We start from the raw sequence: 23,362 nt of genomic DNA, 5'->3' as shown, positions 1-23,362 counted from the left end.
AAGAGACACAGAAATACAGAACAGACTTTTGAACTCTGTGGGAGAAGGTGAGGGTGGGATATTTCAAAAGAACAGCATGTATACTATCTATGGTGAAACAGATCACGAGCCCAGGTGGGATGCATGAGACAAGTGCTCAGGCCTGGTTCACTGGGAAGACCCAGAGGAATCGGGTGGAGAGGGAGGTGGGAGGGGGGATCGGGATGGGGAATACGTGTAAATCTATGGCTGATTCATATCAATGTATGACAAAACCCACTGAAATGTTGTGAAGTAATTAGCCTCCAACTAATTAAAAAAAAAAACAAAAACAAAACCCTGCAATGTAAAAAAGTAAATATTTGGGAATAGGTGCATTTCAAAGAAACAAAGATTTATTTTCCTCCATCAGAAACTTAAATTAATTTCCAAGTTCTTTGGTATCATGTCCTTAGTCTGTACTCCCCTCCTCTGTCCCTTTATCTCCCTAAATACATGGACTATGGCATCTTATGGCGCGTTTGTCTCTTGCCATTTCTTTTCACTTTATTTGTCCATCATATTATTCCTCATGTGGCCTCATGCTAATATAAGAAGGCTTTAAATAGAAATGTTTTCAAATTAAGATAGTATATTTAGCCCACAAATTATAACTTTAAAGTTCAGTAAGAAAACGAGTCCTTCTTCTGTGTTCTGCATTTAACTCAGTAATCAATACTCTTCACAGTAAATCTATTAAGGAAGAAAATGCTTGAACAAGTTAATCCATATGTACATGATTAATTTTCAACAAAGTCACCAAAGTAACTTGGTGAAGAAAGGACTGTCTTTTCAATAAATGATACTGGAACAATTGGATATGCATATAAAAGAGAATGTGAATTTTAACCCATACCTCACAACATGTACAAAAATTAATGATTTGTCTGAGATCATAAACCTAAACATAAAACCTAAATTACAAAGCTTTCAGAATGAAATATTCACTACCTGGGGGTAAGTGTAGATGTTTTAGGACACAAAAGGTAAGATTCATAAAAGAAAAAAAATAAATAGATCAAAAGACACCATTAAAAAAATAGGCAGGCTTCAGATTGAAAGTATTCATAAAGATACCCACATAAGATTTGTACCCAGAATATATAAATAACTCTCATGATCCAGTAATAAAAAGACAATTCAATACCAATATGTTGGTTTTAAACAGATGACATTGAGATACCTTTACACACACACTAAAGTGCCTAAAGATTAAAAGACTGACAATATCAAATATTGATGAGAATATGGAACAACTGGGACTGTTATATATTTCTGATGGAAGTGTCAATGGTATAACCACTCTGGAAAATGTTTTGGCAATTACTTATAATTAACCAATTTAATGATGTAGAAATTATTCTCTCAGTTATTCCAGTAAGATAAAGAAAAATATATGACTACAAAAAAACTTGTACAATAAAAGAATTTAAGATATATCTCTGCCTGAAAGGACTATAGGTTCTATAAATTTAGTTCTTCATTAATTCTTACAAATATTTACTAAGCACCTCCTATGACTGAATGACTGCAGATAAAATGGAGAAATATAAATCAGACTGTGAAGACCATAGGATTCAATCTAATTAGGAACTAGAAGTTTTCACATATAAAAATTTTAATATAATGTCAAATGTGATCCAGCATCAAATAACCATCCAATAAAGACAAAATGCCAAAGAATAAAAATGATTAACTAGGATATTTCTAATTTTATAACTGATTTGCTAGATTTTCTCCATCATTACAACATCCCACACAGAAATTTCAAGCAGTAATTTCTAAGATCATCTCATTTGTATCTAAAACCAGAGACTTCTTAAGGTGTGAAGAACCTCAAAAACCATCTATGTCTTCTTTGAAAAAAGTGTTGATTTAGATCTATCACCCATTTTTAAATTGGGTTGTTTGTCTATTTGATATTGAGTTGTATGAACTGTTAATATATTTTAGATATTAATATGTCAGTCATATATCATTTTCATTTTTTTCACTTTCAGTAGGTTGTCTTACATTTTGTCAATGGTTTCCTTTGTTAGGCAGAAGCTTCCTCATTTGTTTATTATTGCTTTTATTTCCTTTGGGAGATAGATACAAAATAATATTGTTACAATTTATGTCAAAATGTGTCCTGCCTGTCATCTTCTAGAAATTTTATGCATTCTGGTCTTAGGTCTTCAGTTCATCCTGAGTTTATTTTTGTATATGGTGTAAATAAATGTTCTAATTTCATTCTTTCACATGTCTAGTTTTCCTAGCATGTATTAAAGAGACTGTCTTTTCCCAAAAAACTTGCTCCCTTTGTCACAGATTAACTGACCATAAGTTTCTGGGTTTATTTCTGGGTTTCCAATTCTGTTCCATTGATCTATGTGTCAGATTTTGTGCCAGTACCATACTATTTTGAATACTGTAGTTTTGCATTATAGTCTGGATTTGGGGAGATTGATACCTCTAGCTTTGTTCCTTTTTCTCAATATTGCTTTGGGAATTCAGGGTCTCCTGTGGTTTGATATTAATTTTAGGATTGTTTGTTTCAGTTCTGTGAAAAATGTCATGGGTATTTTAATAAAGATTTCACTAAATCTGCAAATTGCTTTGGGTAATATAAACATTTTAACATGTTTTCCAATCCTGAACATGGAATATATTTCCATTTCTTTGTATCATTTCTAATTTCCTCCATCAATATTTTATAGTTTTCAGAGTACAGCTATATGGGTAATAACTAAACATGATATCACTAAATATGAGAAATGTATTTCCTTTATTTAAGTTTTATTACTGTTACCTTTGGCTAAGTTTATTCCTAGGTATTTTATTCTTTTTGATGCATTTTAAGTGAGATTTGTTGTTTTCTCTTTCTGATAGTTCATTATTGATAAACAGAAAAGCAGCAGATTTCTGTAAATTATCTTGTGTCTTGCAACTTTACTGAATTCATTTATTAATTCTAATAGTTTTTTGGAGGAGGCTTTAGGATTTTCTGTATACAGTATCATGCCATATGCTAACAGTGACTGTTTCATTTCTTCCCTTCCAATTTGGACGGCTTTACTTTTTCTTCTCTGATTGCTGTGGCCAGAGCTTCCAATATTATGTTAAGTAGACGTGGTATGAGTGGTCAGCCTTGTCTTGCTCCTGATTTTAGAGGAAAAGCTTTAACCTTCTCACCCTTGAATATGATCTTGTGGATTTGTCATAATTGGCCTTTATTATGTTGAGATATATTCCCTCCATACAAATACTGATGAGAGTTTTTACCATTGTATTTTGCTCAAAGTGTGTTACTCAGAAAGAAGTCAAGGTGCTTAGAGTTAAGTAATGCAAAAGTTCTCTACAAAACTGTGAGGAAATCAGCTGTCTAAATATCTCTGACTTGGACTTTTTGATTAACTGGTAGATGCATTTGTAGTTTTAAATCCTAGAGTCCTGCTTTACTATTGTTTCAGCTTATAACAGCAGATAGTAAAGCTAAAAGAAAAAGTACATTTAACTATCTCCATGTGTACCTGCAGTAGCAAACGAAATTAAAATTCTTTGAGCTTGCCATCATTGGGTCTTCAGGATAATTTGCTTTAAATAACCTTGCTTGAATTTAGTTAGGAATTATTCCTTTTGGAATTTAAAAATGATATTTGTTCAAAGTCACATTTTAAGGATTTCTATAAAAAATCTTCAAAGCTCTTTCTTTCTCATGTAACAATTCTTAGCTGACCTGGAACCATTTGTTTTCTTGTTTCATTATCCTGGACTGAAGAGTGGCTATCAATTGATCTTCAACAGGGAGAATGTCAGTGATGTAATTTACTTTCTGTATTTGATTAATCTAAAGCAAGACTGATAGGAGGCTAACAATCAGGCCACAAGGATAGAGTTAGGTGATGACTCCCCACCTTCCTGCCTGGAGAAAGCTAGTTTAAGCCTGGATTCTTCCTACAAAGTACTACAATTAAAGTTGTAAACAACTGTATATAAACAACAGAATAACTATATATGGATAATTATAATAACTATTCAGTATTATATATGGATAATATTAAAAAATAATAACAACTTAGTTGCTCAGTCATGTCCACTCTTTGAGACCCCATGGATTATATTTCTCTATCCATGCCTCTCTATCTCAGCCTCCTCTATCCATGGAATTCTCTAGGCTAGAATACTGGAGTGGGTAGCCATTCTCTTCTCTAGGGGATCTTCCAAACCCAGGGATCAAACCCAAATCTCCTGCATTGCAGGCAGATTCTTTATTGTCTGAGCCATCAGGGAAGCCCCATGTATGGACAGTAGTCAAATATTAAATGACTAAATATGAGACATGTATTTTCTTTAGTTAATTTAAGTTTTATTACTCCTAAATGACTTTTAGTTTTAAGTTTTACTCCTGGATTGTACAATAAATCTACTGGGAGAAACCTATGAATATTGTACACATTAAATGGCAAGATGACATTTTTTAATATTTCTGTATTACTGAAATACTTGTGTGAAAAATAAAAATCACTTCACATTTTAGTATTTCTGTGAGTCATATAAATGGAATACAATATGAAGAAAAATGAGTACGTATCAAGTTATATTTAACCAATTGGAATTAATTATTTATAAAATATTGGGTATAATCCTTTCAGATATCTATTTTTACAAATATATTTACATATACAAACTCCCACAAAACTAGATGGAGATAGTACTCTACATTTCACACAGTAGCATGATTTGTTAATCAAGTTTGTTGTGACCTTAAAATTTAGCTCTATATTGTCTTTATAATAACTGCACAGTATTTCACTCTAAGAGTTTATTTAATTTATTTTTCTATTGATGGATATTTAATTTATTCCCACTTTTAGATTTATAACCAATATTGCAAAATATTTAGTTACATATACCATTGTGCTTTTGTCCAATTATGTATTAGAAGTTAATACCTGGAAGTATAATGATGAAATCAAAATATTGAAATATGTCTCTTTCCAGAAACTAGTAACAGATTAAGCACATTCAAACACCACTTTCCCAGTATCCTTAATAATGCTAGGGATTATAATTTTAGCACTAGTCTCTAGTTAACAACACTGTTGGGACCAGTTTTACACTGTAATGATCATTTTAGCTGGTATCATACAGAAAATAATTAAACAATTGTACCTCCATTGCTAACCTACCTAAAAATGTTGTTTTTCAAATGTCAGGGCAATGTGTCATCACTAAATTAATCAGTCTGAATGTTTTGCTTATATCTGGACATCCTCCATGGGTGGGGGATTATTTTTTACCAAACATATATGAATTAACATAACCATGCTGTCTGTGGTGCATTAATGAAAATGATCATAAATTTTTAATTGTTAACTATACAAACTTCACATCACCAGAGAGGTGTGAAAGGAATAGGGAAAAAGCAAAAATAAGAAGTTTAATCAATGACTAGTAACTGAGTTCATATGAAATGCTAGAATGAACTATCAGTGTAAGACTGTGAGTGGGTATCATTCCTACAAGAAAAAAGGAAAATCATAGAAAAACAATTCTAACACTGTAATTGTGATAAGAGTAAAGGGATTGAGAATCACTAGAAGTGTTGATTTAAGAAAGGTCTACTTCCTGCCCCCTGGTTCCATTCCCAAGGTAGTAAAGCCTTGCTACGGTTCAGTCTTTAATTTTTGGACCTATATTGACCACCCTGCTAACTGGTAAAGATTTTCACTATCCTTATCAAAACGTTAAATGTCAGTATCCACAACAGAATAGTCATTTTCCTCTCGAGACGCTTTTCCCTTCTGCCATCCTGGAGAGCTGAGACAGCGCAGGGCCCACTCCCAGTCATTTGAAGGCCCTGTCCTTCTCTCTTTCTGTACTAGGGATTTTTCTTTTGTGGGCTGAGATCAAATGGCCTGGCATCTGTCAAGGTTGGTTATTTCTCTTGAACTTTTAAGAATTGAGACTATCTAACCTTCAAAATCTCCCCTCAACACACATATATATTTTCAATATTTTCTACATGCAACTATTTTATAACAGGCATGGAGATCCTTTTATTGAGAACTATTTTCCATCCTTGCAAATCTGGAACGAAATGCCTAAACTGGTTCTGACCTCAGTACAAGAACAAGCTCCCTCTTTCCTCCTATTTTTTGTTTTTGGTGATGTGATGAGATCTAAAGCTTACCTGTGAGATTTCCACATTGAAAAAGATAGAATAAGAAATTTGGCTGCATTGTATTTAAGGTTTTAAAATGTTTACCTGAATTAAGCCCCTCATTTAGAACAATTAAGTGTTCTACATTAAGGTTTGAAACTAAGCCATTTTCCCTTGTTCTATTTTTCCCTTAACTACTTTGCATTATGAGCAAGCAAGATGTGTTTCTTAGGTTCTTATTCATTATACAAAAGCATCTTAAAGTTACCTTTTTGTTAAGTAGCATTATTTTATCATGTTAAGCAAGAATAATGCACAGGTAATATTCAAAGACAAACTCCTTAGTAAAAAGTGAGTTTCCAGCCTTGAGAGAGACCCCTAGGGTTTCTGAAAACTAGCCATATGTCAAGCCAAAGTAGACTCCACTTCACTTAGAGTCCATGGGAGGAAACAGTGTTTAGCTAGAATCAGGCTTTATTTGGAAATGTTGCAAGATAGCAGAGTCCAAAGCAAATCAAGCTTCAGAGTGTTAATTTTCTTACTTTTAGTTTATTGGTGTCAGGCGTTGGCAGGTGATGTTAGATTGGCTGCTCTCATCTTCCTCATAGTTAACTTAGTTTGAACAACTGAATTCAGGATCAAGAAAGTCCACAATAGGAGTAATCTCTGGGGAATGGCAGCTCTTGGTCAGAGTTTATCTGTGTGTCCCAAGGGGTGCCCTTGAGTTGGCTCTAATTCTCTAGGTATACTGTTGGTCTCTGGAAATTTGTCCCTCCAAGATTTTCTTATACTTCATTAAGACAGTCTGTTCCTTGAAATGCCTGATTCAATACATCACTGGATGTGTTAATCAGAAGGCGAAATGGATAAGGTACTGGGTAACTAATGAGAAGAAAGGCTAAGACCCATGGACCTCATGATCTTGTCTCTGAAGCAGAAAACCTATACTGCCTAGGGAGTTGCTATTACTTATGACAAAACCAAAATACTCCCCTATATTTAAAAGCTCTACTGTGTTATATTTTGGACTTCAGTCTTAAAGTCACTGAAGGATATAAGAACTATGAAAATATAAGTCTTCCCCTGTGCTTTTTTATTCTTTTTTACTCTTCTTTTTTCTACTAATTCTGGTCTTTGACTACATAGGGAGCCAATGTGGTAAAGTAGAAAATTAAAAAAAAAAAAACAAACCCACACCTGTATCAACCTTAAGGAATCTGGAAAATATCTTGACTGCAGACATGGATTCGGAGCGATTGTGATCTCCATAAGCCACAGTTTGTTCGTCTGTAAGGAAAAACCATGAGTATTCGTTGTGAAAACAATCCAAAGACAGTAATTTAAGCAGTTATAGGATATATATATATATATATTCATGGTAAATGAATCACACAGTTTTTGCTGGGAAAGAAATTACAATAATGTTGTTTTGGTGATATATCTGTATGCAGCTATAAAATATTATAAATCTTTGCTGGCTTGTTTTATGAGTACTGAGAAAATGTGGTCATATCTAGAAAAATAAATGTGTTGACATACCACAACCCACTTTATCTTGCAGAAGTATACTGAAAATCAGCCAACAGCTATATGCAGAGGGTTTTTGCACTTACATCAATAAATAACTCCTTATACAGAAAAATATTATCAAACATGAATAAATATGGAAGCGAAATAATCAGCAAGAGAGATACTTAATATTGTAAAAAAAAAAAAAAAAAACCACTGTGAGGACAGAACAATGTCAAAACCAATTATTTTGGGGTGACACAAAAGAATTAGAGTAGTAAAAGTAGCACCTATAAAAAAAAGGCCAAAATATCCATTCGATTGCAAAAAGAGATATGGAAATATTACAACAGTAATAGATTTAGATCATTCACATGATTAACTATGAGAACAACAACCCAAGAATTAAGTAAATATAATCATCAGAAAAATTACGACATTACATTGAAAAGTACACTCAAAATGTAAGATGAACTACATGACACTTCTGCTTCCTTCTAAAACCTCAAAAAAATAATACTAAAATGATTATTTAAGGAGACAAATTACCAAAAGAAGAGAAGAGGATATTGATGACAATAGTGTTTTTAAACATAGAAAGCAGAGGGTCAAGTGACAAATGATGAATTGAACTGAACTGAACTGAACAGAATTCAGGCAAATTGCTATAAATCAGCATAGTGGTTACGTCTCTACAGAGGTGACTGATGAGCAAGGAGCAAGAGGGAATTTTCTAGGGTGGTAATATGTTATACATGTGGCGTATGGTTACACGGATACTTCTTTTTACAAAATTCATCGGACTATACATGCAAAATCTATGTGCTTTCTTAAATATAAAAAAAGAAAGTATATAAAGAAAATAAAATAAATAAGAAAATATATAAATTGTACTGGTTCCTTTCACTCTTCACCAAGAAACTTGTACTACCAAGATAGGAAACTGGTGACTACTTTCTGAAAAAACTGACCAACCTAAAAGGAAATAACAGTTTTAAAGATTCTCCTAATGAAACCACTATTCAGAAAAATCCACCACCAAGTCTCACCCTGTGCACGTGTCATCTTGACTACTTTTCTGTTTCTCATTCTTTAATAGGAGTGAATATTTCACAATATTCAGATATTGAAAAAGGCCTCTAACAACATAGAGAAAAAAAAGCAAAGCACACAAATAGATAAACAAAGTTGCGAGAAAATACACATTACAAAAAACACAACACATTTTCTTATTAAAAATATTTAGGGCTAGGAGTGTTAGGCAATTATAATTCTGTATCTGTAAAACAAGAAGCATTTGCTATAAATGTTGTGAAAAGTAACATACAAGGAAAAAATGGTGCTCTTGGAAATTAAATATATGATAGATGTTTAAAATATGCAAAATAAATCTGAAGGAGGAAATTTATCAAAGAAACCATTACATAAAATTGAAAATGTATAGAAAAAAGTTAGTGAAAATAAATGACTTGAACTCATTTTTGAAGTATGAAAATATAAAACCAACTATTATATACATATTATATATCAAAAACACAAGTAGGTTTTGCCTATATTATTTAATAATATCAACAACCCTATAGAAGAAATATTATAAGAATATACATGCATAATCACATAGCAAGTAAGTGAGAGAAGCAGAATTTTATCAGAGCTGAATAAATCTACTCAAATACATGTGTATAAATTCAGGTTCTCCATTATACATGATATCATACCCTACCCAGAAAAAACCTTGCTTTCTATATGAAGAGGGGAACCTGAGAAAGTTAAGGCCTTATATTTTGTTATATGTAGGAAAGAACATTTGACCTGATAAAATTTAGTTCTGTTAATATTACATTTATTTTGGATTCACAAACTATTGAGCCATCGTGGGTCCTATGACACAGGAAAAAATAGTGACCAGATTGTAGAGATTCTAAAATGCCAGACTAAGGAAAGCATTATCCTGTAGTTACTTCAAAGTCACTTGAATAATTATATCGCAAACAAAATCTTTTAAAATTAAATGCATTGTAAATGAATGTTCAAGAACACATACTTTGAAATGGTTATTTAGGTTGATTAATAGAAGATAAGAGTTAGTGAATACGTGCCCATTTACAGAAAGTTAAATTCTTAACTAATCAACACAATTTTACTAGGATGGTTTTAAAAATACAGTTTTAAAAACTGACAAAAATAAGCATTGACAAGAACATTAAACAACTGGAATTCTCTGGGAATATAAAATGGAAAACTGCTTGAAAATTTATTTGGCAATATATATTTCTCCCAGGAGCATATTGGATACCTTCTGACCTGGGTCGGGGGGGGTCATCTTCCAGTGTCATATCTTTTAGCCTTTTGATCCTGTTCATGGGGCAAGAATACTAGAGTGGTTTGTCATTCCCTACTCCAGTGGACCACATTTTATCAGAATCACTCACTGTGATCCATCCATCCTGGGTGGTCCTACGCAACATGGCTTATGGCTTCACTAAGTTATGCAAGACCCTTTGCCACAACAAGGCCGCTATCCATGAAGAGGATAATTCTGTTTATATAAAGTTAAATAGAGAAAACAAATATATAGTGATAGAACTAAAAGTATTGGTTATATTTTAGGTGATAATGACTGAAATGGGTCCTAAAAATTTTTCTTTCATCTTCTTAACAATTGTGCATTTTGTAGTATATATGTCATACACAAATAAACACATATTTTAAAAGACAATATTCCACTGCTATATAAAAGCCACCTGTGAAGAAGTAGAAGAGGGATAAATAATGGATGTACCCCAGGATATAGCTTTTTAATTGTCTTCTTTCATTGTCAATGACTGTCAGTGGTAAATTTCAAATAATCCAGACTGTAGATGACTATTTCTAGTAATGGCTCTACACTTCTTTTTTTTTTTTTTTTTTTTTTAAGAACAAAACAGGTGTATTTCTACTGGACTACCTGATACAGAGGATAGTGTAGTATGGATGGATAGTATGAATGACAAGTAATACAAATATATTTTATTTGAAATAAACAAAAACGCTTACACAAATCAACGGGGCACTTAAAAATAAACTCTTGCTTGACTGTATTACTCAGCAAAAACAAAGCCGAAACACAAACACCCTTCTTTTTTGACGTGTATTTGGAGGAAGACACTACTTGGTTTTTAAAAAACTGACCTTCCCTTAAGGCCTGGTCGTAGAAGTGTAAACAATGTAAATGAATCTCAGAATACACAGGCTCTACACTTCTGAAAGCTTCTCTGAACACAGTGAATAGGAGTTCTATACCAAAAGCCAATGAAGAAGATAAACCAAAGTGTTCAGATCACCACACACTGTGGGTGAACTGAAATCAACCCCAAAAATAGAGAGTTTCTACTTGCATAGAGCTGCCGTTTCCTCATTCAATTTGATAACTTTATATTACGCACTTCCATTCAATTAACTTTGTGTTTAATATAACAAGACATTTGGGTCACAAGCCTTTATATACCCTCTATGTTTCCATAGGTTGTCAGAAGAAGTGAATATTAGGACAGGTAAACTGCAAACGGAATAGTTCAAACTAATGACATGCTCTACCCATGGAAAGATCAAATGACATTCAGGGAGGCTATATGTGACTTAAACACCCAGTGTGTTTGATTTGAAGTACTCCACACTTACTTTCTTGAAAGGTTCATTAAATTACACTTTATTTCATTCATCTAATCAAGACTATTTCCACTCCCTCATATAACAACTTTTCTAATTCAAGTTTCTCAAAAGAAGACTATGGTCAGTAATTCTTAAAATCTGGTTTATATATATATATATATATATATATATATATATACACACGCATACAAATTCATAAAATCAAGGCAGCATAATGATATTCCCCTAAGGATAAATATTTTCAATTTAGAAGATTGTAATTAACAATAAAATCATGCAAACCATATTCCTTTGGTATAAAAGACCCTTTATTTTAGGCAATGACTGTGACTTTTTGAGGATATTTTTAGCTTGTAAAATTTATTTGGAAAAAGACAAAGTTGACTAATGGATATAGGTTCGCAATATTTTTTTTGATAATTCTACTTCTTAGCTAAAACTAAAATGTAGGAGTTACTGCACAAGTCCATGAAGACTTCCTTATCTACTACCCAAGTTCTGAAAAGATATGGAATATTTTATTTAATGGAGACATTTATCGACTAGTTTATGTATTTAGTTCCCTTCAAAACTTAGTATGGGCATATCTTATTTTATTGTGCTTCATTTCATTGTGCTTTGCAGATTCTGTGCTTTGCAATTTTTTGCAAATTGTGGCAATTCTGCATAGAGCAAATCTATTGGTTTCATTTATTCAACAGCATTTTCTGATTTCTTGTTTCTGTATCACAATTCAATAAATCTCACATTTCAAACTTATTATATTTGTTTAGGTGATCTGTTATCAGTGGTCCTTGATTGCTACTCTTATTTTGGGAGTGTTACAAACCACATCCAGAAGGCAAACTTAATAAATGTTGCATGTGTTCTGACTGTTTCACTGACCAGCTTTTCCTCTCTCTCTCTCCCTCTCCTCAGGCCTCCCTGTTCTCCAAGAGACAATACCTTTTTCACACTCCTAAAATAATAACATTTAATATCAAATATCCACACAGCATTCAAATAACCAACTGTCAAAACAGAGGCACAGACGCAGAGAATGGATGCATGGATGCCGGGGGCGGGGGGAGGTGGGGTGAGCTGGGAGGTTTGGGTTGGCATACACATACTGCTATGCATGTCGTTGTTCAATCACTAAGTCGTGTCTGACTGTCAACACAATTTTTAAATTAGGCCAGTTAATAACCCTACAATGGCTTTTAAGTATTCAAAATGAAAGGAAGACTCACACATCTCTCATTTTAAATCAAAAGCTAGAAAAAAAATTAAGCTTAGTGAGGAAAGTATGTTGAAAGGTAAGATAGGCTGAAAATTAGGCCTCTCACCCAGTTAGACAAGCTGTGAATGCAAAGGAAAAGTTCTTAAAGAAAATTAAAAGTCCTTCTCCAGTACAGAACACATATATAATGTGAAAGTGACACAGCCTGATCGCTCATAGAGAGAAAGTTTTAATATAAGATTAAATCAGCCATAGGATTCCCCGAAGTTAAAGCTTAAGTCTAACTCACTTTAATTCTATGAAGGTTGAAAGAGGAGAGGAAGCTCAAAAGAAGTTTGAACATATCAGAAATTGATTCATGAGGTTTAAGAAAAGAAACCATCTCCATAGCATCAAAGTGCAAGATGAACCTAGCAAATGCTGATATAGAAGCTGCAAGCAAGTAATACAGAAGATCCAGCTAAAATCATTAATGAACATGACTACACTAAACAACAAATTGGAAGAAGATGCCATCTAGGCCTTTCACAGCTAGAGAGAAGTCAATGTCTAGCTTCAAAATTACAGAGAACAAATTGACTCTCTTGTTGAGGGTAATGTTAGTGAGTTAAAGTTGAAGTCAGTGTTCATTTACCATTCCCCAAAATCCTAGGCTAAATCTACTCAGGCTCTGCTTTATAAATGGAAGAACAAAGCCTAGATAATAGCACATCTCTTTATAATATGATTTAATGAATATTTAAGCCCATTTTGAGACCTACTACTCAGAAAAAAAGATTTCTTTCAAAATATCACTGCTCACTTGTCAGTGCACCTAGTCAGCCAAGAGCTCTGGTGGAGACAAAAATGAGATTCATGTTCTCATACTTGCTAACACAACATCCATTCTGTAGCCCGTGGATCACGGTGTAAGTAATTTTCAAGTTCATTCTTTATGAAGCACATTCTGTAAGGCTATAGCTGCCATTAATAGAGATTCCTCTGATGGATCTTGGCAAAGTTAATTGAAAACCTTCTGGAAAGGATTCTAGATGTCATTTAGAACATTCAGGATTCATGGGAAAAGGTCAAAATATTAACATTAACAAGAGGCTGGAAGAAGTTGATCCCAACTCTCATGAATGACTGTGAGGATTTCAAGACTTCAGTGGAGGAAGTAACTGCATGTGTGATAAAAATAACAGGAGAACTAGAATTAAAGGTGGAGCCTGAAGATGTGGCTGAATTGCTGAAAAGTTGTGATAAAATTTTAATGAGTGAGGAGCTGCTTCCTATGGATGAGCAAAAAAAATGGCTTCTTGAAATGACATCTAATTCTGATGAAGATGCTGGAAAAATTGTTGTTAATTAAAACAAAAGGTTTAGAACATCATGCAAGCTTAGTTGATAAAGCAGTGGCAGGGTTTGAAAGGACTGATTTCAATTTTGGAACAAGTTCTACTATGGGAAAAATTCTGTTAAATAGCCTTACATGCTATAGAGAAATCGTCCATAAAAGAAGGTGCAGCAAACTTCATTGTCTTGCTTTAAGAAATTGACATAGCCACCCAGTCCTCAACAACCATTACTCTGATCAGTCAGCAGCCAGCAACAAAGTAAGTCCTTCCATAAGCAAAAAGATTAAAACTTGCAGAAGGCTCAAATGATAGCAGATTTTAGCAATAAAGTATGTTTTAGTTAAGATATACGTATTGATTGTTTTAGTCATAATGTTATTGCATATAATAGACTACAGTATAGTATAAACATAACTTTTATATGCACCAAAAAATTCTTGTGACTTCCTTTATTGTAATATTCACTTCATTGTGGTGGTCTGGAGCTGAACCTTCAATATCTGAGATACACCTATATTAGGTAAGCTCTCTTAAAGGATGTATATTTTTATTGCTATTGTCTTTCTTTAAGCTGAGAATACTATGAAGTTGGGATTCACTGTAAAAATCCACATTCTGTAAAAGACTTGGTACTTTGTTCAATTAAAGATAAACAGATATTTTAACTAAGTATAAATGAGGTGATTTGTCCAACAGCTTTCAAATTGTATGTAACACTGAAAGCAATTTCTTGTCTGAAGTGGTCAAGTTCTTAAAAAATAGATTCTCTAAAATGCAATGCAAAAAGCAAACACTTACAAAGTTAGATTTTCTTTCTTAAAACCTTAAATTCATTAAATAGTACAACATGGACATATCCTTAGGTCACATTCTGTTGAAAATAATTTTCTCATTTAGCCTATAAAGTATACATATCCATGCATTTTACCCATACAGTGTTTCATCAAATGAACTGCACATTTATTAAATATATTTGGCCATGGACAATTATATCATTTGACAGAACATATTTTAGATATATACAGTCTATTTCAATATTTTTAGAAGTTTATACTATATACATTCTGGAAAAATTATTATTTTGAAAATTTCATTGCTCTTAAACAATTTTATAATTCACAAATCTTTTAGATAAACTATTGCTGGAGTATTAGTATCTCATAAATCATTAAAAAGTGTGTTCCCTGTACTATAAAGCCTAAAAATAAGATTTAAAAAGAGTAGGAGTAATAAATTCCGACCCCCCGGCCATTGAAAGGCAATAAATCTTAGGTGAAAAATATTGATAATAACACAAAATAAAATGTTGCAAATATTTCTATTTTTAAAAAATTGTGTCTCAAATATAAAGCTACTTAATTTCTTTGATGGTTTTCTTTTCCATCCAAGTTTAGGAAAAGATCATCTAAGCTATTCATTTTTTTCAGTTGTTGACATTAAACTTAAAATTTTTATAAGTAAAACATGTAATTCAAAGAGAGAGAAACTAGACTGGAAAGATTATTACTTAACTCAGGATTTAATTCAAATAAATTAAAATAATAAGATGTCAGATGTTTTTCAATTGACAAAAATTAAAAATAAGCTAGAGATCCAGCCTAGGTAACAGGGCATGGGGATTTTCATACATCGCTGGTGGGAATGTAAGTTGGTATCTTTCCAAAAGATATTTGGCCAGTACATTTTAGTTCCTTAAATCACATGGATTCTCAGAAGAAGAACAACTGGTAGTTATGTTTCTGATAATTTTTCCTAAAGTTATGCAGTGGACTTAATTGGTAGGATTTTCATCATGGATTGTAAATAGAACAAAGAAAGTCAACCTATGTAAACATTTAACAATAGAAAATTGGTTATGTTATACGCTATAAAACACATTAAACTACTAAATAAGGGGGCAGAATTCTAGAGAGTATACAAGTACTAATACATCATTAAGAGAAAAAGCTGTACAAAAGAAACATACAGTGTAATAACACTACATTGCAAAAAATTAAAATTATATATGCATCATTATTTGTTTATTTAATAACTGTTGTGACAAATAGCTATGTGTCTATATAAACTTATAAGTCAACTGGAAGGGCAGTTACTGATGGGTTAACAATGGTCACTTTGCAGAGAGATGAATACAGGGGGCTTTATTTTCACCTTTAATTTTTACTTATAAATTTTTAAAATAAATGTAATTATTTTGTAGTAAAAAATAACATTTCATTACAAAATAAATCAATAAAAGAATTACAGATATTTCACTTGTAGAGAGGACATGTCTTTCTAAAATACGACATCTTAAAAGTGTGGATTCATGTATTAGTATGCCAAAACAAATATATTTCTGAAAACAGAAATAAGAACACTCCCTGTAATATTTCATTATTTTTAGTTTTAGAAACTGCTCCTTTCTGCATTCCAAATGTTTTATACATGTTCTTATTAATCATCTCATTATACGGTAAGTAGATGGTAAAAGCTATTCAAAATCACTCGCTGCAAAATAGAATAATTAGGTAATTAGGACATGTGTGAACATGAAGTACCCATTAGGGTAGGGAAGTACAAATAAGCTCCACAAAGCACTATGACAAAATTGTTAACTTTTTATGAATTTTAAATCGACTAGTAAAATGTTATAAGCAACGAATCCAGGACACTTTTTTGCTTTTCCAACAATATAGGTACCTTGGGAGGGGGGTCCATTAACAGTTTCCTGCAGTGTGAAAAAGGAGAGGGGAACTTCAACCCATTTATTTTAAAATAATTATGTTTTCAAGGACTACAATGTAGTATTGGATCACTAAGAACTAGGAAAATATCCAAACACACAAGTCTGCCTCCCTTGACTTTCAGATTACCCAAATAAAATGAAAAGCTAAAGAAAAGGTAAGGGGGAAAAAAAAGACATGGAACTCTCCAATGCTCTGAGAAAATTCTACATGTGGTTTGGAATTAAAGGTCATTACTTTCCAAAGTGGCTTTTCACAACAAAATAAAATATACTGAATATCTACTTCTTTCATTCTGCCTGTCTTTGTCTCTATCTCTGTCTCTTCTAACTCTTTCATTTTCTTCTATGCAAAAGTAAAAACAAACATATATTCTAAATACATGATGAAGTATTCCTTTCTGGGTGAATGCTGCTGGCCTAGGGTGTCCAGAAAGAGCGGGTGATGAACTTTTCATTGTAAGCTCATCTTCTCAATATCTAGGAGAGTGGTTTTTTCAAAGTTAGCAGTGTTTGGTTCCATTTTTCAATAATGTTTTTCTGAAAAACAAATGATTAGATTGCTTTAAATCTGTATCAAGAGTTAAATAATTTTAAAATTGTTAAAGAATCCAAAATTCTTTAGAGAACTCATAGGACAAAAGAAAACACATGCATCTTTTGCATAAAAATTATTTACAGAAAGAAGTCATGCAGGACTGAAATTTGGGTATTAATTTTATTTAAATTGAAGTTATTTTCAGTTATTTACCCTTAAAGAGTAAAAAAATAAACAAACTAGAAATAAAATGAACCTTCCTCAATCTGGTAAAGAACATCAACAAATAAAACTTCAGTTAACATTATAATTGACATGAAAGACTGAAAGCTTTAAGTTTACGATTAAGAACAAGATAATGTTGTCTGCCCTCACCACTTCAATTCGACATTATTAAAGGTTACAGATGATAACTCATATAGAGCCAGACATCCTGGAATGTGAAGTCAAGTAGGCCTTAGGAAGCGTCACTATGAACAAAGCTAGTGGAGGTGATGGAATTCCAGTTGAGCTATTTCAAATCCTGAAAGACGATGCTGTGAAAGTGCTGCACTCAACATGCCAGCAAATCTGGAAAACTCAGCAGTGGCCACAGGACAGGAAAAGGTCAGTTTTCAATCCAATCCCGAAGAAAGGCAATGCTGAAGAATGCTCAAACTACTGCACAATTACACTCATCTCACACACTAGTAAAGTAATGCTCAAAATTCTCCAAGCCAGGCTTCAATAGTATATGAACCATGAACTTCCAGATGTTCAAGCTGGATTTAGAAAAGGCAGAGGAACCAGATATCAAATTGCCAACATCTGTTGGATCATTGAAAAAGCAAGAGAGTTGCAGAAAAACATCTACTTCTGCTTTATTGACTATGCCAAAGTCTTTGACTGTGTAGATCACAACAAACTGTGGAAAATTCTTAAAGAGATGGGAATACCAGACCACCTGACCTACCTCCTGAGAAATCTGTATGCAGGTCAGGAAGCAGCAGTTAGAACTGGATTTGGAACAACAGACTGGCTCCAAATAGGGAAAGAAGTACATTAAGGCTGTATATTGTCACCCTGCTTAATCAACTTATATGCAGAGTACATCATGCAAAATGCCGAGTTGGATGAAGCACAAGCTAGAATCAAGATTGCTGGGAGAAATGTCAATAACCTCAGATATGCAGATGACACCAGACTTATGGCAGCAAGTGATGAAGAACTAAAGATCCTCTTGATGAATGTGAAAGAGGAGAGTGAAAACATTGGCTTAAAGCTCAACATTCAGAAAACTAAGATCATGGCATCTGGTCCCATCACTTCATGGCAGATAGATGGGGAAACAGTGGAAACAGTGACAGACTTTATTTCTGGGGGAGCTCCAAAATCACTGCAGATGGTGACTGCAGCCATGAAATTAAAAGACACTTGTTCCTTGGAAGAAAAGCTATGACCAATCTAGATGGCATATTAAAAAGCAGAGACATTATTTTGTCAACAAAGGTCCATCTAGTCAAAACTATAGTTTTTCCAGTAGTCAAGTATGGATGTGAGAGTTGGACTATTAAGAAAACTGAGCACGGAAGAATTGATGCTTTTGAACTGTGATGTTGGGGAAGACTCTTGAGAGTCCCTTGGACTGCAAGGGGATCCAACCAGTCCATCCTAAAGGAGAACAGTCCTGGGTGTTCATTGGAAGGACTGATGCTGAAGCTGAAACTCCAATACTTTGGCCACCTGATGTGAAGAACTGACTCATTTGAAAAGACCCTGATGCTGAGAAAGTTTGAAGGTGGTAGGAGAAGGGGATGACAGAGGATGAGATGGTTGAATGGCATCACTGACTCAATGGACATGAATTTGAGTAGGCTGCGAATTGGTGATGGACAGGGAAGCCTGGCAGTCCATGGGGTCACAAAGAGTCAGACACAATTGAGCAACTGAACTGAATTGAACTGAACAGATGGGGCATTTAAAAAAGAAAAGTAAATACATAAAGAATGTCCAGATTAAAGAGGAAGAAGAAAATTCTCTCTATTTTTAGATCCATGATGTTATATATAACCCTTCCTAAGAAACTGGCAAAAGAAAAATTGTTAAAATTAGTAGTTAATCAAGACTGTGAGACACATGATTAATGTAGAATATGAAAAATTTTTTATAAGCTAGTTAATGAACAATCCAAAAATAAAATTAATAAAGCAAGTCAATTTATATCATATCAAGCAGTATAAAATACTTAGAAATAAATTTAAAATAGAAGCAACACAAGAGTTGTACACTGAATACCACAAAATACTGTTGAAAGTAAAGATCCATAAGAAGATGTGTAAATAGAAATATAACTCATGGTCATAGCTTGAAACACCTAATATTAAGATTCAACACTCCTCAAATTGATCTACAAAAATAATAATAATAATCCTTTTCAAAATACTAGGTGGCTTTTTGGCAGAAAACTACAATCCGATCCTAAAATTCATATGGAACTACAATAGATCCAGAAGAGTGTGAACAACATACAAAGAGAAAAACAAAGTAAGAAGACTTACACTTTTTTATTTCAAAACTCACTAAAAGTCTCTTGTTATCAGGACACTGTGGGCCTCGGATAAGAAACAGAAATATCAATTAATAGAACAGAATTGAAAGTCCAGAAGTATATTCTTACATTTATGGTTAATTGAATTTTGACAAAAGTGCTAAGACAATTCAATGATAAAAGAAGAATATTTAAACACATGGTCCGAGACAACAGTATGTTCATTTTATGCTTTTCTCATGCTATATACAAAAAATTAATTTAAAATGTATCAAAGACTCACATATAGAGGGTAAAAATATGAAACTCTTACAAAAAAATATAGGAGTAAATACCTCAGATTTAGCAATGGATTCTTAGCTATAATACCAAAATCACCATCCACAAAGGAAAAAATATACAAATTAAACATGATCTAAATTTTAAAAATTGTGCTTCAAGGGAACCATCAAGAAAAAGACAACTCAGAAAGGGGAGAAAATATATTACATATTTTCATCAGATATGATATAAGAATCATATATCAAGAATAAATAAAGAATCTTACATCTCAATGGCAAAAAGACAAGTATAAAAATGTGTTAAGGATTTGAATAGAAATTTCTCTGAAGATCATATGCTCTTAACTAACACAAAAATAGAAAGTGAAAGTCACTCAGTCGTGTCTGACTATTTGCAACCCCATGAACTAATAGGCCATGGAATTCTCCAGGCCAGAATACTGGAGTGGATAGCTTTTCCCTTCTCCTGGGGATCTTCCCAACCCTGGGATCAAACCCAGGTCTCCCGCATTGCAGGTGGATTCTTTACCAGCTGAGCCACAAGGGAAGCCCAAGAACATTGGAGGGGTTAGCTTATCCCTTCTCCAGCAGATCTTCCTGACCCAGGAATTGAACCAGGGTCTCCTGCATTGCAGGCAGATTCTTTACCAACTGAACTAAGAGGGAAGCTCAATATACAAAAATGTGTTCAATCAAATCATTAGTCATTAGGGAAATACACAGATTGAGCCCCCAGTGAGATATGCCTTTCACTCATAACTAAAATAAAAAATATGGAAGATAACATGTGTTGGAGAGGATGTGGAGAAATTGGAACACTTAAACCTCACTAGTGGAATTGTCAAATAGTGCAGTTACTTCAGAAAAAAGGTCAGTAGTTCTTCAAAATGTTAAAAATACAGTTATCCTATTATCCTTCAGTTTCACTCTGAACAACTGAAAATCCCATGGACAGAGGATGGAGTCACAGAGTCGTACACGAATGAGCATATGCACGCACAAACAATTAACAACATAAATGCATAAAAACTTCTATGTTACTATTCACAGCATTATTTATAATAGCCAAAAAGTGAAACAAGCCAAATGTTCATCAACTGATAAATAAGCAAAATGTGTCATATTCCTTACATGGAATATTATTTGACAAGAAAACAGAATATTATACTGTTACATGCCACAACATGGTTAAAACTACAAACGTCATGTTGAGTGAAAAAAATTGGTCATGTTTGAGGTCTTTAAGCATCCAAACTACTTCAACGTACAAATCCACAGAGACAAAAATCAGATGAGTAACTTCTACACTAATTGGGCTTCCCAAGTGGTGCTAGTGGTAAAGAACCCATCTGCCTATACAGGAGACATAGAGATTCAGGAGGCTTAAAAGACACAGGGTTCCATCCCTGGCTGAGGAAGATCCCCTCGAGGAGGCCATGGCAACCCATTCCAGCCTTGCCTGGAGAATCCCATGGACAGAAAAGTCTGGCAGGCTGCAGTCCATAGGGTTGAAAAGAGCTGGACACAACTGAAGAGACTTAGCACGCACCACTAATGAGTATGCAGTAATATTACGTATTAGTGGTACTGTGAACAGGGAAGAAGGGACTGCCATTAAGTATGGGTTATCTTTTGGGAGCGATGCAACGTTTCTCAGATTAGGCAGTCATGATGATTGGACACTGTGAATAGCAAGCACACTGAGCTACATACTTTAAGAGGGTCAATTTTATGGCATATGAATTCTATCTCAGTAAAGAAATAGGTTTACCTAGCTCTTTAAGTTGATCCCATTTTTCATCTATATTTATGATTAATTTGAGGGGGTTATTAGGTTATGGTATCTCTATGCTGCTGCTGCTGCTAAGTGGCTTCAGTCATGTCCGACTCTGTGCGACCCCATAGACGGCAGCCCACCAGGCTCCCCCGTCCCTGGGATTCTCCAGGCAAGAACACTGGGGTGGGTTGCCATGCAGATACCAGCAAAAAGACTTCTTTAAAATTAAGCAGAAACCAGATATTCTCAATTGTAATGTTCCCATCTATGATACAGCATTCAAATTCCAAGGTTTGCATTAAAAGTGTTACCAGTAAGCCTACTCTATCTCTTTATTTGGTTTCTTTTCCCTCTCTATGTGCCCCAGTGAATATATTCATCTCTCCTCAATTGCAACCACTGTGTTTCCATTTGAAAGTGTTGACTCACCTTATTTTCTTAGGAGGAAAACAGTCTTCCCTCTTTTATGCTCTGTGTGGAAATAGATAAGTGTCACCTTATCTATATAACTTACTTTATTTCACGAAACACACTGATTTTCACAAATGTATGATTCTATAAACAACTTAGTATCTCTTGTCACATTTATCAGATTGACCTTATTATCATGAAATACACAGTATATTTTAATCAAATAATATTTCTCATGAATACTTAAGAAAAAAAACACTAATAAGTCTTAAATTACAATACCTTAAAATTGAAACAATATTTTAAAAAACAGCGCTGACTTCTTTTTAAACCTCCAACCCCAGCATTTTCTTACATTTCCCAACAGGTTAGAAGAAAGGCAAGTCATTTTTACAGCCCCATTGATTCAACAATCATACTTTTTTTCTGTCACAACCAAGGCGGAGTTTGAGTATAATTGTTCAGGGACTTTGTGTCACTTCTTTACTGGGTCAGCCATCTATCTAAAAAATGAACTGGACAACCTTCAAATAGCAATGACTTCAGTTCCTTTGGGATGTGAATTGGCCATAAAGCTAACAATAACCTGTTGTGAATGTAGTGATTTCCTGTTGCCAAGTTCCATGTACTTTACAAATATATCTCAACTTAGATGGAAAAGATCATTATTGCCATTCAAAGACTGAGAAACTGCAACATAGAGCCATTAAATGTATTGAGCAAGGTCAGAGAGTACACGATCAGTGAAAATGAGAACGTCTCGAAGTCTCCAAATTTTGGCTTATCTACCAGGAGACATAATTTCTTGGTAAACACTTACCGCTTTGCTCTGTGGTACTGAGAATCACAAGCAAGCCTCTTTCAAATTAATGTTGATGTCCTCAAAATACAAATCTTAAAATTACTCTATAGCACAGCAGTTTCACATTTTTATAGAAGCTACTCTCCAATAATCTTCTGAGAACCCACAAAACACTCTAAAGGCATAAAGACAATACACTGAGTTTAAACTCTACCTACAAAAAACCCTTCAAGCTATTATTCAGGATCCACTTTAGATCATCATAACCACCTGATAATCTGAATGTAATAATCTACGGTAAAGTAGTAGCAAAATTGTAAGGAGAAAATATTCTATGAACAACATGTTCTTTCAGTTTTGCCTTAAAAATATATTTGGGGCTCCTGCTTCTCTTCCTACTGCTACATGCCTGCCTGGATTCA

The sequence above is a fragment of the Cervus elaphus genome, chromosome 9, assembly GCF_910594005.1.
Source record: "Cervus elaphus chromosome 9, mCerEla1.1, whole genome shotgun sequence".
Lineage (NCBI taxonomy): Eukaryota > Metazoa > Chordata > Mammalia > Artiodactyla > Cervidae > Cervus > Cervus elaphus.
This window is presented reverse-complemented; position numbering follows the sequence as displayed.